Genomic DNA, 16,293 nt, shown 5'->3' with positions numbered 1-16,293 from the left:
GCAGGGGCCTTCTTGGAGGTGAGTAGTGTATTTAAAAGCCTTACCTTTACAGGAGCAGCCCTTTGGATTTCGGCGGCAGCGGTGCGCAGGGGCCTTCTGGGAGGTGAGTACTTACTTTAATAAGCCTTGCCTTTACAGGAGCAGCCCTTTGGATTTCGGCGGCAGCGGTGCGCAGGGGCCTTCTGGGAGGTGAGTACTTACTTTAAAAAGCTTTGCCTTTACAGGAGCAGCCCTTTGGATTTCGGCGGCAGCGGTGCGCAGGGGACTTCTGGGAGGTGAGTACTTACTTTAAAAAGCCTTGCCTTTAAAGGAGCAGCCCTTTGGATTTCGACGGCAGCGGTGCGCAGGGGCCTTCTTGGAGGTGAGTAGTGTATTTAAAAGCCTTACCTTTACAGGAGCAGCCCTTTGGATTTCGGCGGCAGCGGTGCGCAGGGGCCTTCTGGGAGGTGAGTACTTACTTTAAAAAGCCTTGCCTTTACAGGAGCAGCCCTTTGGATTTCGGCGGCAGCTGTGCGCAGGGGCTTTCTGGGAGGTGAGTCGTGTATTTAAAAGCCTTACCTTTACAGGAGCAGCTCTTTGGATTTCGGCGGCAGCTGTGCGCAGGGGCCTTCTGGGAGGTGAGTACTTACTTTAAAAAGCCTTGCCTTTACAGGAGCAGCCCTTTGGATTTCGGCGGCAGCGGTGCACAGGGGGCTTCTTGGAGGTGAGTAGTGTATTTAAAAGCCTTACCTTTACACGAGCAGCCCTTTGGATTTCGGCGGCAGCGGTGCGCAGGGGCCTTCTGGGAGGTGAGTACTTACTTTAAAAAGCTTTGCCTTTACAGGAGCAGCCCTTTGGATTTCGGCGGCAGCGGTGCGCAGGGGCCTTCTGGGAGGTGAGTACTTACTTTAAAAAGCTTTGCCTTTACAGGAGCAGCCCTTTGGATTTCGGCGGCAGCGGTGCGCAGGGGCCTTCTGGGAGGTGAGTACTTACTTTAAAAAGCTTTGCGTTTACAGGAGCAGCCCTTTGGATTTCGGCGGCAGCGGTGCACAGGGGCCTTCTTGGAGGTCAGTAGTGTATTTAAAAGCCTTACCTTTACAGGAGCAGCCCTTTGGATTTCGGCGGCAGCGGTGCGCAGGGGCCTTCTGGGAGGTGAGTACTTTCTTTAAAAGCCTTGCCTTTACAGGAGCAGCCCTTTGGATTTCGGCGGCAGCGGTGCGCAGCGGCCTTCTGGGAGGTGAGTACTTATTTTAAAAAGCTTTGCCTTTACAGGAGCAGCCCTTAGGATTTCGGCGGCAGCGGTGCGCAGGGGCCTTCTGGGAGGTGAGTACTTACTTTAAAAAGCTTTGCCTTTACAGGAGCAGCCCTTTGGATTTCGGCGGCAGCGGTGCGCAGGGGCCTTCTGGGAGGTGAGTACTTACTTTAAAAAGCTTTGCCTTTACAGGAGCAGCCCTTTGGATTTCGGCGGCAGCGGTGCGCAGGGGCCTTCTGGGAGGTGAGTACTTACTTTTAAAAGCTTTGCCTTTACAGGAGCAGCCCTTTGGATTTCGGCGGCAGCGGTGCACAGGTGCCTTCTTGGAGGTGAGTAGTGTATTTAAAAGCCTTACCTTTACAGGAGCAGCCCTTTGGATTTCGGCGGCAGCGGTGCGCAGGGGCCTTCTGGGAGGTGAGTACTTACTTTAAAAAGCCTTGCCTTTACAGGAGCAGCCCTTTGGATTTCGGCGGCAGCGGTGCGCAGGGGCCTTCTGGGAGGTGAGTACTTACTTTAAAAAGCTTTGCCTTTACAGGAGCAGCCCTTTGGATTTCGGCGGCAGCGGTGCGCAGGGGCCTTCTGGGAGGTGAGTACTTACTTTAAAAAGCTTTGCCTTTACAGGAGCAGCCCTTTGGATTTCGGCGGCAGCGGTGCGCAGGGGCCTTCTGGGAGGTGAGTACTTACTTTAAAAAGCCTTGCCTTTACAGGAGCAGCCCTTTGGATTTCGGCGGCAGCGGTGCGCAGGGGCCTTCTGGGAGGTGAGTACTTACTTTAAAAAGCTTTGCCTTTACAGGAGCAGCCCTTTGGATTTCGGCGGCAGCGGTGCGCAGGGGCCTTCTGGGAGGTGAGTACTTACTTTAAAAAGCCTTGCCTTTACAGGAGCAGCCCTTTGGATTTCGGCGGCAGCGGTGCGCAGGAGCCTTCTGGGAGGTGAGTACTTACTTTAAAAAGCTTTGCCTTTACAGGAGCAGCCCTTTGGATTTCGGCGGCAGCGGTGCGCAGGGGCCTTCTGGGAGGTGAGTACTTACTTTAAAAAGCTTTGCCTTTACAGGAGCAGCCCTTTGGATTTCGGCGGCAGCGGTGCGCAGGGGCCTTCTGGGAGGTGAGTACTTACTTTAAAAAGCTTTGCCTTTACAGGAGCAGCCCTTTGGATTTCGGCGGCAGCGGTGCGCAGGGGCCTTCTGGGAGGTGAGTACTTACTTTAAAAAGCTTTGCCTTTACAGGAGCAGCCCTTTGGATTTCGGCGGCAGCGGTGCACAGGGGCCTTCTTGGAGGTGAGTAGTGTATTTAAAAGCCTTACCTTTCCAGGAGCAGCCCTTTGGATTTCGGCGGCAGCGGTGCGCAGGGGCCTTCTGGGAGGTGAGTACTTTCTTTAAAAAGCCTTGCCTTTACAGGAGCAGCCCTTTGGATTTCGGCGGCAGCGGTGCGCAGGGGCCTTCTGGGAGGTGAGTACTTACTTTAAAAAGTTTTGCCTTTACAGGAGCAGCCCTTTGGATTTCGGCGGCAGCGGTGCGCAGGGGCCTTCTGGGAGGTGAGTACTTACTTTAAAAAGCTTTGCCTTTACAGGAGCAGCCCTTTGGATTTCGGCGGCAGCGGTGCGCAGGGGCCTTCTGGGAGGTGAGTACTTACTTTAAAAAGCATTGCCTTTACAGGAGCAGCCCTTTGGATTTCGGCGGCAGCGGTGCGCAGGGGCCTTCTGGGAGATGAGTACTTACTTTAAAAAGCTTTCCCTTTACAGGAGCAGCCCTTTGGATTTCGGCGGCAGCGGTGCGCAGGGGCCTTCTGGGAGGTGAGTACTTACTTTAAAAAGCTTTGCCTTTACAGGAGCAGCCCTTTGGATTTCGGCGGCAGCGGTGCGCAGGGGCCTTCTGGGAGGTGAGTACTTACTTTAAAAAGCTTTGCCTTTACAGGAGCAGCCCTTTGGATTTCGGCGGCAGCGGTGCGCAGGGGCCTACTGGGAGGTGAGTACTTACTTTAAAAAGCTTTGCCTTTACAGGAGCAGCCCTTTGGATTTCGGCGGCAGCGGTGCACAGGGGCCTTCTTGGAGGTGAGTAGTGTATTTAAAAGCCTTACCTTTCCAGGAGCAGCCCTTTGGATTTCGGCGGCAGCGGTGCGCAGGGGCCTTCTGGGAGGTGAGTACTTTCTTTAAAAAGCCTTGCCTTTACAGGAGCAGCCCTTTGGATTTCGGCGGCAGCGGTGCGCAGGGGCCTTCTGGGAGGTGAGTACTTACTTTAAAAAGCTTTGCCTTTACAGGAGCAGCCCTTTGGATTTCGGCGGCAGCGGTGCGCAGGGGCCTTCTGGGAGGTGAGTACTTACTTTAAAAAGCTTTGCCTTTACAGGAGCAGCCCTTTGGATTTCGGCGGCAGCGGTGCGCAGGGGCCTTCTGGGAGGTGAGTACTTACTTTAAAAAGCTTTGCCTTTACAGGAGCAGCCCTTTGGATTTCGGCGGCAGCGGTGCGCAGGGGCCTTCTGGGAGGTGAGTACTTACTTTAAAAAGCTTTGCCTTTACAGGAGCAGCCCTTTGGATTTCGGCGGCAGCGGTGCGCAGGGGCCTTCTGGGAGGTGAGTACTTACTTTAAAAAGCTTTGCCTTTACAGGAGCAGCCCTTTGGATTTCGGCAGCAGCGGTGCGCAGGGGCCTTCTTGGAGGTGAGTAGTGTATTTAAAAGCCTTGCCTGGTCCCGTGTCTTTTCTTTTCTGTTTTATTTGTTTTTATATAAGGCGGGAACCGGAAGTTCGACCTCTGGCAAGTCCCCCCCCCCCCCAATAAATTCTGGTGGAGAGGAAACCCGAGACCCTGCACGTGTAGTGTCTCCCACCCGCCCTCCTCCTCTAACCTAATAATAAGACCCATTGGTGTAAGGTAAGTGCCATATTATATTATTATTATATTATTAGCATTGTGCAGGTCAAGGTTCGGAGGTGGAGGAGCAGTCTCTGTCAGCGAGAGAACCTGAGAACATCTAAGACACTCAGAAGGTAAGTAAGTTATTTTTACTTTTATACCTTTTTTCAAATTGTGTGTGTCGGGGGGAAACTAACGTGACATCACAGAAAAGCTGTGGCCAGAGTGGCTGGTTGGGATTCTAACCTAAATTTAAAAAAATTGAGTATTTGGGAACTAATTAAAAATAATAACTTAATTATAATTAGGATATCTAAGCCAGAGATCAGAGAGTATTATATTTAGCTATCGCATTTCTATTAGAAATCTAGTGCTAGGAAACAGATAGTTGACAGTAACTTTGAAATTAAAAAAAAAAGTATTAAAATAAAAAAGACAAATTTTAATTAATTGACGCAATGTCAGTTAGAGGGGTGCTGTGCTCTGACTGAGATGTGGCAGGTCCGGGAGGCTTCCAGCGTCCCGGATGGCTTCATCTGCAGAAAGTGCACCCAACTGGAGCTCATCACAGACCGCATGGTTCGGTTGGAGCAGCAATTGGATGCACTTAGGAGCATGCAGGTGGCGGAAAGCGTCATAGATCGCAGTTATGTAAATGTGGTCACACCCAAGGTGCAGGCAGAGAAATGGGTGACCACCAGAAAGGGCAGGCAGTCAGTGCAGGAATCCCCTGTGGTTGTCCCCCTCTCGAACAGATACACCCCTTTGGATACTGTCGGGGGGGATAGCCTATCAGGGGAAAACAGCAGCAGCCAGAGCAGTGGCACCACGGCTGGCTCTGATGTTCAGAAGGGAGGGTCAAAGCGCAGAAGTGTAATAGTAATAGGGGACTCTATAGTCAGGGGCACAGATAGGCGCTTCTGTGGACGTGAACGAGAATCCAGGATGGTATGTTGCCTCCCTGGTGCCAGGGTCCAGGATGTCTCCGAACGGGTAGAGGGAATCCTGAAGGGGGAGGGCAAACAGGCAGAGGTCGTTATACATATTGGTACTAACGACATAGGTAGGAAGTGGCATGAGGTCCTGCAGCAGGAGTTCAGGGAGCTAGGCAGAAAGTTAAAAGACAGGACCTCGAGGGTTGTAATCTCGGGATTACTCCCTGTGCCACGTGCCAGTGAGGCTAGAAATAGGAAGATAGAGCAGATAAACACGTGGCTAAACAGCTGGTGTAGGAGGGAGGGTTTCCATTATCTGGACCACTGGGAGCTCTTCCGGGGCAGGTGTGACCTGTATAAGAAGGACGGGTTGCATCTAAACCGGAGAGGCATAAATATCCTGGCCGCGAGGTTTGCTAGTGTCACACGGGAGGGTTTAAACTAGTATGGCAGGGGGGTGGGCACGGGAGCAATAGGTCAGAAGGTGAGAGCATTGACGGAGAACTAGGGAATAGGGACAGTGTGGCTCTGAGGCAGAGCAGACAGGGAGAAGTTGCTGAACACAGCGGGTCTGGTGGCCTGAAGTGCATATGTTTTAATGCAAGGAGCATTACGGGTAAGGCAGATGAACTTAGAGCTTGGATTACTACTTGGAACTATGATGTTGTTGCCATTACAGAGACCTGGTTGAGGGAAGGGCAGGATTGGCAGCTAAACGTTCCAGGATTTAGATGTTTAAGGGGGAGAGAGGGGGGTGTAAAAGGGGAGGTGGAGTTGCGCTACTTGTTCGGGAGAATATCACAGCTATACTGCGAGAGGATACCTCAGAGGGCAGTGAGGCTATATGGGTAGACATCAGGAATAAGAAGGGTGCAGTCACAATGTTGGGGGTATACTACAGTCCTCCCAACTGCCAGCGGGAGATAGAGGAGCAGATAGGTAGACAGATTTTGGGAAAGAGTAAAAACAACAGGGTTGTGGTGATGGGAGACTTCAACTTCCCCAATATTGACTGGGACTCACTTAGTGCCAGGGGCTTAGACGGGGCGGAGTTTGTAAGGAGCATCCAGGAGGGCTTCTTAAAACAATATGTAAACAGTCCAACTAGGGAATGGGCGGTACTGGACCTGGTATTGGGGAATGAGCCCGGCCAGGTGGTAGATGTTTCAGTAGGGGAGCATTTCGGTAACAGTGACCACAATTCAGTAAGTTTTAAAGTACTGGTGGACAAGGATAAGAGTGGTCCGAGGATGAATGTGCTAAATTGGGGGAAGGCTAATTATAACAATATTAGGCGGGAACTGAAGAACATAGATTGGGGGCGGATGTTTGAAGGCAAATCAACATCTGACATGTGGGAGGCTTTCAAGTGTCAGTTGAAAGGAATACAGGACCGGCACTTTCCTGTGAGGAAGAAAGATAAATACGGCAATTTTCGGGAACCTTGGATGACGAGTGATATTGTAGGCCTCGTGAAAAAGAAAAAGGAGGCATTTGTCAGGGCTAAGAGGCTGGGAACAGACGAAGCCTGTGTGGCATATAAGGAAAGTAGGAAGGAACTTAAGCAAGGAGTCAGGAGGGCTAGAAGGGGTCACGAAAAGTCATTAGCAAATAGGGTTAAGGAAAATCCCAAGGCTTTTTACACGTACATAAAAAGCAAGAGGGTAGCCAGGGAAAGGGTTGGCCCACTGAAGGATAGGCAAGGGAATCTATATGTGGAGCCAGAGGACATGGGCGAGGTACTAAATGAATACTTTGCATCAGTATTCACCAAAGAGAAGGAATTGGTAGATGTTTAGTCTGGAGAAGGGGGTGCAGATAGCCTGGGTCACATTGTGATCAAAAAGACGGGGTGTTGGGTGTCTTAAAACAATATTAAGGTAGATAAGTCCCCAGGGCCTGATGGGATCTACCCCAGAATACTGAAGGAGGCTGGAGAGGAAATTGCTGAGGCCTTGACAGAAATCTTTGGATCCTCGCTGACTTCAGGGGATGTCCCGGAGGACTGGAGAATAGCCAATGTTGTTCCTCTGTTTAAGAAGGGTAGCAAGGATAATCCCGGGAACTACAGGCCGGTGAGCCTTACTTCAGTGGTAGGGAAATTACTGGAGAGAATTCTTAGAGACAGGATCTACTCCCATTTGGAAGCAAATGGACGTATTAGTGAGAGGCAGCACGGTTTTGTGAAGGGGAGGTCGTGTCTCACTAACTTGATAGAGTTTTTCGAGGAGGTCACTAAGATGATTGATGCAGGTAGGGCAGTAGATGTTGTCTATATGGACTTCAGTAAGGCCTTTGACAAGGTCCCTCATGGTAGACTAGTACAAAAGGTGAAGTCACACGGGATCAGGGGTGAACTGGCAAGGTGGATACAGAACTGGCTAGGCCATAGAAGGCAGAGGGTAGCAATGGAGGGATGCTTTTCTAATTGGAGGGCTGTGACCAGTGGTGTTCCACAGGGATCAGTGCTGGGACCTTTGCTCTTTGTAGTATATATAAATGATTTGGAGGAAAATGTAACTGGTCTGATTAGTAAGTTTGCAGACGACACAAAGGTTGGTGGAATTGCGGATAGCGATGAGGACTGTCTGAGGATACAGCAGGATTTAGATTGTCTGGAGACTTGGGCGGAGAGATGGCAGATGGAGTTTAATCCGGACAAATGTGAGGTAATGCATTTTGGAAGGTCTAATGCAGGTAGGGAATATACAGTGAATGGTAGAACCATTCAATTTCAAGAGTATTGAAAGTCAAAGAGATCTAGGAGTACAGGTCCACAGGTCATTGATAGGGGCAACACAGGTGGAGAAGGTAGTCAAGAAGGCATACGGCATGCTTGCCTTTATTGGCCGGGGCATTTAGTATAAGAATTGGCAAGTCATGTTGCAGCTGTACAGAACCTTAGTTAGGCCATATTTGGAGTATCGTGTTCAATTCTGGTCGCCACACTACCAGAAGGATGTGGAGGCTTTAGAGAGGGTGCAGAAGAGATTTACCAGAATGTTGCCTGGTATGGAGGGCATAAGCTATGAGGAGCGATTGAATAAACTCGGTTTGTTTTCACTGGAACGAAGGAGGTTGAGGGGCGACCTGATAGAGGTATACAAAATTGAGGGGCATAGACAGAGTGGATAGTCATAGGCTTTTCCCCAGGGTAGAGGGGTCAATTACTAGGGGGCATAGGTTTAAGGTGAGAGGGGCAAGGTTTAGAGTAGATGTACGAGGCAAGTTTTTTACGCAGAGGGTAGTGTGTACCTGGAACTCGCTACCGGAGGAGGTAGTGGAAGCAGGGACATTTAAGGGGCATCTTGACAAATATATGAATAGGATGGGAATAGAAGGATACGGACCCAGGAAGTGTAAAAGATTGTAGTTTAGTCGGGCAGTATGGTCGGCACGGGCTTGGAGGGCCGAAGGGCCTGTTCCTGTGCTGTACATTTCTTTGTTCTTTGTTCTTTGTTTGCAGAGATCCCTCGTGGCCGTTCCACTTCAAAACAAGTATACCGTTTTGGATGCTGTTGGGGGAGGATGACCTACCGAGGGAAGACACTAGCGACCAGGTCTCTGGCACTGAGTCTGACTCTGGGGCTCAGAAGGGAAGGGGGTAGCGTAGAAAAGCAATAGTGATAGGAGACTCAATGGTTCGGGGAATGGACATGAGCTTCTGTGGTCGCGATCGAGACTCCTGGAAGGTATGTTGCTTCCCGGGTGCCAGTGCCAGGGATGTCTCGGATCGAGTCTACAGGATTCTCAAGAGGGACGGTGAGCAACCAGAAGTCGTGGTACATATAAGCACCAACGACATAGCTAAGAAAAGGGACGAGGGTCTAAAAAGTGATTTTAGGGAGTTATGAATGAAGTGAAATGAAAATCGCTTATTGTCACAAGTAGGCTTCAATGAAGTTATAGTGAAAAGCCCCTAGTCGCCACATTCCGGCGCCTGTTCAGGGAGGCTTGTATGGGAAGTTAGGTTGGAAGCTAAAGAGTAGAACAAGCAGAGTAGTGCCCTCAGGGTTGCTACCGGTGCCACGTGCAAATGAGGCAAGGAACAGAGAGTGAGTGCAGCACAAAGGTTAGCACTACTTGGCTCAAAGCTCCAGGAACCCAGGTTCAATTTTGGACTCGAGTGACTGTCTGTGTGGCGTTTACACTTTCTCCCCAATTCTGAGTTGGTTTCCTCTGGGTGCTACTGTTTCCTCCCACAGTCCAAATTTGATCAGGTCAGGTGGATTAGCTATGCTAAATTGCCCTTCGTGTCCAAACGGATAGGTGGGTATTACTTGCTTTGGGGCAGAGAGTGCCGTGTTCTTTCAGGGGGCTGCTACAGACCAGATGACCGAATGTCCCCCTCCTGCACTGTAAATTCTATGATTCAATAATCCTCACACACTCTGTCTCTCACACTCCTCGCAGACCATCTCCACAACAATCAAAGACTGGAGCTCTCACAGACACTGTAGCCATCTGGGATGGCCACTTACAACAAGAAACATGGACGTTTCCAAAGCATAAAGGGAAATATGGACAATGTAAGATTCAGGTAGGCACAGAGTCTGAATGTATATTTGTGGATAGGGAATTCAGTCAGCATCGAAATCCCCAGCCGATTTGCATATTAATAGCCCATCTCCGCATGACAAAGGCTGGTACAATTCCAGATAATTCGACACCACTCACCTTAGGAAGGCAGCATGAACAGCAAGGTCAATGACCGCTTAGGACACGCCCAGCCATCAAGGCAGCCGCCACTTTGTTGGCTCAAAACTAAGGCAGTGATCAAGGACTGTCCAATTAATTGGGTCCAAGCCCAAGGACCGCCCAAAAGACCGCGAACCCCCCCCCCCCCCCCCCACCCCCACCCCCAAGGAAAACAAAGAACATAGTACAGCACAGAACATAAGAACATAAGAACGTAAGAACTATGAACAGGAGTAGACCATCTGGCCCCTCGAGCCTGCTCCGCCATTCAATGAGATCATAGCTGACCTTTGTGGACTCAGCTCCACTCTCCGGCCCGTACACCATATCCCCGAATCGCTTTATTCTTTAGAAAGCTATCTATCTTTTTCTGAAACACGTTTAAAGAAGGAGCCTCAACTGCTTCACTGGGCGAGGAATTCCAGAGATTCACAACCCTTTGGGTGAAGAATTTCCTCCTAAACTCAGTCCTAAATCTACTTCCCCTTATTTTGAGGCTATGCCCCCTAGTTCTGCTTTCCCTGACCAGTGGAAACAACCTGCCCGCATCTATCCTATCTATTCCCTTCATTATTGTATACGTTTCAATAAGACCCCCCCCCCCCCCCGCATCCTTCTAAACTCCAATGAGTACAGTCCCAGTCTACTCAAACTCTCGTCATAATCTAATCACCTCAACTCTGGGATCAACCTAGTGAATCTCCTCTGCACTCCCTCCAGTGCCAATATGTCCTTTCTCAGGTAAGGATACCAACACTGAACACAATGCTCCAGGTGTGGCCTCACCAACACCTTAGACAATTGCAGCATGACCTCCCTAGTCATGAAGTCCATCCCTCTAGCAATGAAAGACAAAACTCGATTAGCCTTCTTAATCACCTGTTGCACCTGCACACCAACTTTTTGCGACTCGTGCACCAGCACACCCAGGTCCCTCTGCACATCAGCATGTTTTAACATCTTATCGTTTAAATAATAATCCATTCTGCTGTTATTCCTCCCAAAATGGATTACCTCACACTTGGCAACATTGAATTCCATCTGCCAGACCCTAGCCCATTTACCTAACCTATCGAAATCCTTCTGCAGACCTCCGGTATCCTCTGCACGTTTTGCTTTACCACTCATCTTAGTGTCGTCTGCAAACTTTGCCACATTGCACTTGGTCCCCAACTCCAAATCATCTATGTAAAGTGTGACCGACTGCGGGCCCAACACTGATCCTTGAGGGACTCCACTAGTTACAGGTTGCCAACCAGAGAAACACCCATTTCTCCCCACTCTCTGCTTTCTGTTAGTTAACCAATCCTCTACCCATGCTACCACTTTACCCCCAGTGACACGCATCTTTAGTTTATGCAGAAACCTTGTGTGGAACCTTGCCAAAAGCTTTCTGGAAATCCAGATATACCACATCCATTGGCTCCCCGTTATCTACCGCACTGGTAACGTCCTCAAAAAATTCTACCAAATTAGTCAGAAACGACCTACCCTTTATGAACCCATGCTGCGCCTGCCCAATGGGACAATTTCCATCCAGGTGCCCCGCTATTTCCTCAATGATAGATTCCAGCATTTTCCCGACAACCGAAGATAAGCTTACCGGCCTATAATTACCCGCTTTCTGCCGACCTCCTTTCTTAAACAGTGGTGTCACGTTTGCTACTTTCCAATCCTCTGGGACCACCCCAGAGTCTAGTGAATTTTGATAAATTATCACTCGTGCGTTTACAATTTCCCTCATCATCTCTTTTAACACTCTGGGATGCATCCCATCAGGGCCAGTTGACTTGTCTAGCTTTAGCCCCATTAGCTTGCCCAATACTTCCTCCTTAGTGATTACAATCATCCCAAGGTCCTCACCTATCATATCTTTATTTGCATCAGTCACTGGCATGTTATTTGTGTCTTCCACTGTGAAGACTGACCCAAAAGACCTGTTCAGTTCCTCAGCCATTTCCCCGTCTCCTATTATTAAATCTCCCTTCTCATCTTCCAAAGGAACAATATTTACCTTCGCCACTGTTTTTTGTCTTATATATTTGTAGAAGCTTTTACTATCTGCTTTTATGTTCTGAGCAAGTTTACTTTCATAGTCTACCTTACTCTTCTTTATAGCTTTTTTAGTAGCTTGCTGTTGTCCCCTAAAGACTTCCCAATTCTCTAGTCTCCCACTAATATTTGCAACTTTGTATGTTTTTACCTTCAATTTGATACTCTCCCTCACCTCCTCAGATAACCACGGTCGATTTTTCCCCTTTCTACCGTCTTTCTTTTTTATCGGTATAAACCTTTCCTGAACACTGTGAAAGATCGCTTGGAAGGTTCTCCACTTTTCCTCAACTACTTCACCATGAAGTCTTTCCTCCCAGTCTACCTTAGCTAGTTCTTCTCTCATCCCATTGTAATCGCCTTTGCTTAAGCACAAAACACTAGTGTTTGATTTTACCTTGTCATACTCCAACTGTATTTTAAATTCCACCATATTGTGGTCGCTGCTTCCAAGAGGATCCCGAACTATGAGATCATTAATCAATCCTGCCTCATTACACAGGGCGAGATCAAGGACCTCTTGTTCCCTTGCAGGTTCCATTACATACTGTTCCAGGAAATTATCCCGGACACATTGTATAAACTCCTCCTCAAGGCTGCCTTTACCAACCTGGTTAAACCAATCGACATGCAGATTAAAATCTCCCATGATAACCGCTGTACCATTTCTACATGCATCCGTTATTCATTTGCTTATTGCCTGCCCTACCATCCTGTTACTATTTGGTGGCCTATAGACTACTCCTATCAGTGACCTTTTCGCCTTACTATTCCTAATTTCCACCCAAATTGATTCAACCTTGTCCTCGATAGCACCAATATCATCCCTTACAGTTGCCCGGATGCCATTCTTAAACAACGAAGCTACACCACCGCCCTTACAGTCCATTCTATCCTTTAGTATAACCTGATATTTAACTCTCAGTCGTGACCATCTTTTAACCATGTTTCAGTAATGGCCACTAAATCATAGTCATTCACGATGATTTGCGCCATCAACTCATTCACCTTATTCCGTATACTACGAGCATTCAGGTAAAGTACACTTATGCTGTTTTTTATGTCTTTGTTATGAATCCTAACACCTTGATCAGTAACGTTTCGCAAATTATTTTTCCTCTTACCCTTTCTCCTAATTTTCCTTGTCTTTGAACCCATATCTCTACATAATAAACTGTCACGTAACCTGCTGCCTTGCTCTCCATTAACCATTATACTGTCCATAGCTTTACCCTTCCCTTCCCCCCCAACTTGCTAGTTTAAAGTCCTTGTGACCAACCTATTTATCCTATTCGCTAGAACACTGGTCCCAGAATGGTTCAGGTGAAGACCATCCCAACGGTACAGGTCCCTCCTGCCCCAGTACTGATGCCAATGCCCCATGAAATGGAATCCCTCTTTCCCGCACCACTCCTTTAGCCACGTGTTAACTTCCCTAATTTTCTCAACACTATGCCAATTGGCACGTGGCCCGGGTAGTAACCCAGAGATTATCACCCTGGAGGACCTGTTCTTTAATTTAGTCCCTAATGTTTGATAATCCCCAAACAGGTCCTCTTTCCAAGTCTTACCTATGTTGTTAGTCCCAACGTGGACCACAACAACTGGATCCTCCCCCTCCCTCCCCAAAATCCTTTCAAGCCGATCAGAGATGTCCCTCACCCTGGCACCGGGCAGGCAACATACCATGCGGGACTCACGATCTGGCTTACAAAGGATGCCATCAATCCCCCTAATTATAGAATCCCCTACAACTACCACTTGTCTTTTTGCTCCCCACTCTTGAATGGCTTCCTGTACCACGGTCAGTCAACGCATCCTCCCTACAGCCATCTTCCTCATCCCCTCAGGGAGCAAGTACCTCATACCTGTTGGACAAGGTCAAGGGCTGAGACTCCTCAACTCCTAAACTCAGGATCCCCCTACCTGCCTCCCTTGCAGTCTCACCACTCTGTCCCTGACCATTGACCGAATTAACAGTACTTATTCTACCGGGTGTGACTGTCTCCTGAAATAAAGCGTCCAGGTAATTTTTCCCCCTCCCTGATGTGCCGCAGTGTGTGCAGCTCGGTCTCCAGCTCATAAATTCTGAGCAGAAGTTCCTCGAGCAGCCAACATTGGTGCAGATGTGGTCACTGACGGTCTCAATGGGATCCACCAGTTCCATAATCATACAGCAACAGCATCTCACCTGTCCAGCCATATTCATCTAGTTAGTTAATTTAAATATTTTAAAAAAAAATGTTTTATAGAACCTCAAGGATAAACCCGAACACCAACAAAAACACAGCCTTCTCCCGCTACTCACCCGAACTCAGTCACTCACCTAAACTCAGATGCACTCTGTTCCAATCAGCACTCCCGTGACTAAAGGAACTCCTGCCACACCTTTTGTGCCCTGCCTGATTTCCAATGAGCCAATAGGCCCGCTCCAGGAAGTGAAGTCTCCAACTGCCACTAGACCTGTAAACTATGCACTTTTAAATATGCACTCACCTCTCCCAGCAACCCTGCAGCCTGTGGCCTGCTCCAGGAACTGAAGTCTCTTTTAAATATGCACTCACCTCTCCCAGCAACCCTGCAGCCTGTGGCCTGCTCCAGGATCTGAAGTCTCTTTTAAATATGCACTCACCTCTCCCAGCAACCCTGCAGCCTGTGGCCTGCTCCAGGATCTGAAGTCTCTTTTAAATATGCACTCACCTTTCCCAGCAACCCTGCAGCCTGTGGCCTGCTCCAGGATCTGAAGTCTCTTTTAAATATGCACTCACCTCTCCCAGCAACCTTGCAGCCTGTGGCCTGCTCCAGGATCTGAAGTCTCTTTTAAATATGCACTCACCTCTCCCAGCAACCCTGCAGCCTTGCGCCTGCTCCAGGATCTGAAGTCTCTTTTAAATATGTTTGGACCGCGAAGTTGTGCCGAGCATTGTCAGAAACCAAGATCAAGCTATCCCACTCCCTGTCATTCTGGTGTGCTCCATGTGCCGATCCAATCACCGCTTGAAAGTTCCAAATGTGTCCGAAAGAGGGACAATGCCATGTATTCGGCCTCTTCTCGACCCGGCGCTCTGGGAACGTTGGCCTCCATCTGCAGCATGACGACCAGAAGCAAGTTCAAGTTCAACGCTCGCTACCAGACGGATGATCCTAGCTGAACCGCTGTTAATTCTCCACGCCCAATAGATCCAGATTCGAAGAAAGGCCACTGTTCCTCTGACCTAAGCCGGGTGCCGAAGTTAAGTACAGGTTGTTATATTAATAGGTGTAATTTAGCTCGTAGTGTTTATGTTGCATGTGTAAGATAATCTTGTGTGTAAATAAAGTATCATTGAACTTGAACTAAATAACTAGTTGTTTGGCTCTTTGATCGATACCAGGTTGAAACTTGTGGTGGTATCAATTGATACCTGGCGACTCTGAAAGCATATCGTATTCATATTTAGATTAAGAAAGGCAAAATTATTGACTGCGATATTTATAGCGAATAAATATAGCAACAACACTCTCACACGCGCTTTCACACATACTTTCACAAACGTCTCTCACACATGCTCTCATGCTCCGTCTCTCACATTCCGGCTCTCACATTCCGGCTCTCACACTCCGGCTCTCACACCCTGGCTCTCACACCCTGGCTCTCACACCCTGGCTCTCACGCACCGGCTCTCACGCACCGGCTCTCACGCACCGGCTCTCACGCACCGGCTCTCACGCACCGGCTCTCACGCACCGGCTCTCACGCACCGGCTCTCACGCACCGGCTCTCACGCCCCGGCTCTCACGCCCCGGCTCTCACGCCCCGGCTCTCACGCCCCGGCTCTCACGCCCCGGCTCTCACGCCCCGGCTCTCACGCCCCGGCTCTCACGCCCCGGCTCTCACGCCCCGGCTCTCACGCCCCGGCTCTCACGCCCCGGCTCTCACGCCCCGGCTCTCACGCCCCGGCTCTCACGCCCCGGCTCTCACGCCCCGGCTCTCACGCCCCGGCTCTCACGCCCCGGCTCTCACGCCCCGGCTCTCACGCCCCGGCTCTCACGCCCCGGCTCTCACGCCCCGGCTCTCACGCCCCGGCTCTCACGCCCCGGCTCTCACGCCCCGGCTCTCACGCCCCGGCTCTCACGCCCGGGCTCTCACGCCCGGGCTCTCACGCCCGGGCTCTCACGCTCGGGCTCTCACGCTCGGGCTCTCACGCTCGGGCTCTCACGTTCGGGCTCTCACGCTCGGGCTCTCACGCTCGGGCTCTCACGCTCGGGCTCTCACACCCCGGCTCTCACACCCCGGCTCTCACACCCCGGCTCTCACACCCCGGCTCTCACACCCCGGCTCTCACACCCCGGCTCTCACACCCCGGCTCTCACACCCCGGCTCTCACACCCCGGCTCTCACACCCCGGCTCTCACACCCCGGCTCTAACACCCCGGCTCTCACACCCCGGCTCTCACACCCCGGCTCTCACACCCCGGCTCTCACACCCCGGCTCTCACACCCCGGCTCTCACACCCCGGCTCTCACACCCCGGCTCTCACACCCCGGCTCTC

This window comes from Scyliorhinus torazame, chromosome 26 (genome assembly GCF_047496885.1).
Source record: "Scyliorhinus torazame isolate Kashiwa2021f chromosome 26, sScyTor2.1, whole genome shotgun sequence".
Lineage (NCBI taxonomy): Eukaryota > Metazoa > Chordata > Chondrichthyes > Carcharhiniformes > Scyliorhinidae > Scyliorhinus > Scyliorhinus torazame.
Note: the sequence above shows the minus strand (reverse complement) of the source record.